Source organism: Pristiophorus japonicus, chromosome 11 (assembly GCF_044704955.1).
Source record: "Pristiophorus japonicus isolate sPriJap1 chromosome 11, sPriJap1.hap1, whole genome shotgun sequence".
In the NCBI taxonomy this organism is placed as follows: Eukaryota; Metazoa; Chordata; class Chondrichthyes; family Pristiophoridae; genus Pristiophorus; species Pristiophorus japonicus.
Window position 1 is genome coordinate 92,547,565 of NC_091987.1, and position 2,836 is coordinate 92,550,400.

The following is a 2,836-nucleotide window of genomic DNA, read 5'->3' on the forward strand; positions in this document are numbered from 1 at the left end:
TTAAACTGTCTTTTCTCAGATGCTGACAGACAGCTGTGTATTTCCAGCATTTTCTCAATTTATTGCTGAGAAATTAGAAGTGTTTTTCCTCTACTTGACATTATACGATTCATCAAAAAACAAACATGGAGCCTGCTCCCTTGCACCGTAATATCATACTGATTATTTACCAGCTATTTTATCGTCCAAAAGAGAATTTTATTTGAATGGGAAAATAAAAAAAGACAGTTGCTATAAATGATCCTGGGCTAATGTAAGAGAGGATCAGGCCATTTTTTTTTTCATCAGAACAACGTGATATTATAAAGATAAAACGAGGAATTGAAAAGCCACCAAGCTTCTGTTGTCTCTGCTCTGCTGTTGCATCACTTTTGCTTTGTGCCACAAATTGGTAAGCTACCGAGAAACGATAAATTCATGGCTGGCTTGGTGCCATCGTTCTGTGCTCTGGACTGTCAGGGGACATTGTTTACAAGGGTGGGTTGCCATTTTGATTTGGGGTCAGTGGTAGATGCTTCCCAATAAGCAGTGCACACTAATCCACCCAGCTCATGGTCGCCTTCTCATGGCCAGCGCAAGGTCTGTATCAGTACAAGCCTGGGATCACGTCTTGCTCCCTTTGAGCAGAGATAAAAAATTATTTACAAAAATAGGGAAGAAATAGAAAATGAAAACCTTTAAACTCAGATCAATGTAGGAACTAATTATTGAATATCGTACTATACTAAATACATAAAAAATATACTACATATATATATTTTTAAACTACAATTTTAAAATGATGGGTAAGTATTCAATATTGTGCTATTTTTAAAAACAAATTCTTAGCCGAATCTGAAAGGAATTCTTTACATATATAATGTTGCAGTCCATGCTTTATGCTCACTATTACAGACTCTAACCTAACCATTTTTTCTACCAATCTATGTATTTGACTTATATCTTATACAGTCTTAAAATTTTCATTAAAAAAAAATTGAAGGATTTTGTGTAGGTCAAGATGAGGGATGTTGGTGCTGGGAATTGGAACACTTTCCATTTCAGGCAGTTAGTCTCAGCTTCAAATACTTCAAAGTCAGGTATGTCGTGGCTGTGTGCAGGAAAATTCATATTATTTTAAATACATTCCACTAAATAAATTACTTTTATGTTATAGTGATTTTAAATCTGCTTCTTTACTGTGTGCACATTCGTGATAATAAATGTATTTAAAATGATTGAAAATCAGTTATACACTTAACAGGAGAATATTAGCTTGGGAATTACTGAGTAATGTTATCGTGCGAATACTTGATGTGTTTGTATCAAATTCATCTCTCCATTATTTTAATGAAGACTTTAATTCATTTATAATAAAATAAATGGGCTAGTGCCTTTGTTGAAACAATGAAGAGGAGAACTTGATATGATGGTGTTAAGCTTTTATGTGTTAACATCATTCACAGTCATTTCCAAGCTATTGTGGGGAAGATTTTCTCAGTGTGGTAGATGTAGTGAAATCATAAATCCATTTATAATGAATATGTTTATGATTTTGCTACATCTAGCATGCAGAGGAAATCTTCCCCCGTATAGGTTTAAACAAAACATCAAAGAGGTAATAGCTTGAGTTGAGATGTGCAGTCTTTAGGTTTAATGTCTGATGCAGACTATTTAATATTATATCTGTGTGATATTCTATTGAAGGGTGGGACAAAGTAAATAATAATTGTCTGTAAATAATCTTATGGGTAAAGAAGAAATAAATGTCCTGTGTGAGAGGCAATCTCATCCCGCCTGAAGCGCTAAAGGGTTAAAGTTTGCTTCTTCTGGAAGAGTATGTCACAGTGCAGTGCGTGACACACAACATATTTAAAGCACGCAAGTGTGGACTGTGCCAATAACAAAGATTTTAAAAAGAACTTTATGAAAATGATGAAAATTTCATGAGTCATCATCAGCAGCCTAGTGGTTCCTGGCACAAGCACGTTTAGTTGTGAAATGCAAACACGAACGGCCAGAAATCGAAAAGCGCAGAAAATACTTACTTAAATCATAAATGAAAGCAAATGACTTAGACATAATTAAAAGAGACATAATGCACCATAGTCAGCTCCTCGGTCATGGTTTAAATATATGTTTAAATATTGTTTCTGTTGAAATGTAAAATAATACAACTGGCCCTTACCCAATTAGAATGTAATCTTCCTGCCATTGCTTTCACTGTGACTATGAGTATCTTCAATTTCCTTCATCCCTTGCAAAGCAGTTCAGCTATTTCTTTGAAGAATGGCCACCCTTCCCCCAACCCACCCTCCATATAGAGCATGGAATCAACAAGCTTGCCATTTCTTTTTCTCTGTAAGCCTCGCTGCCTGATTATATGTAATTTTTTTCCTCAAGTCACTGGGAACCTCAAGGTTTACTGTTACAATACGATACCTGTGCAATGAGTGAATTTGACTGAATAATACCAGAACTCAAAGTCATGAGTGTAGAGTCAGGATCCAGGAGTTATATATTATACTAGGAAGGTACCCATGGGTTCTATTATTTATGGACTGAACATTCTGAGGAGTGCCAGGATATTTGTTGTATTTAAGAGCTTTTTACTTGAAGAATAATTTTATTATAAGCATTCATTTCCACGTAGCCAGACTGATACCCAGTGAAGCATGCAGATATATGGGTTACTTTAGATTATTAATCCATAGGGTGGGAGACAGACTCCTGAGAGCTCAGGGCAGCTGTCCATTGTAAGAACAGGAGAAAAAGAGACCTCAGCGCCCACTGCATCTTTCCTTACCATATTACCTTGATGGAAGGGACAAGTTCCACTGAGGTTTTGCTTTCTTTG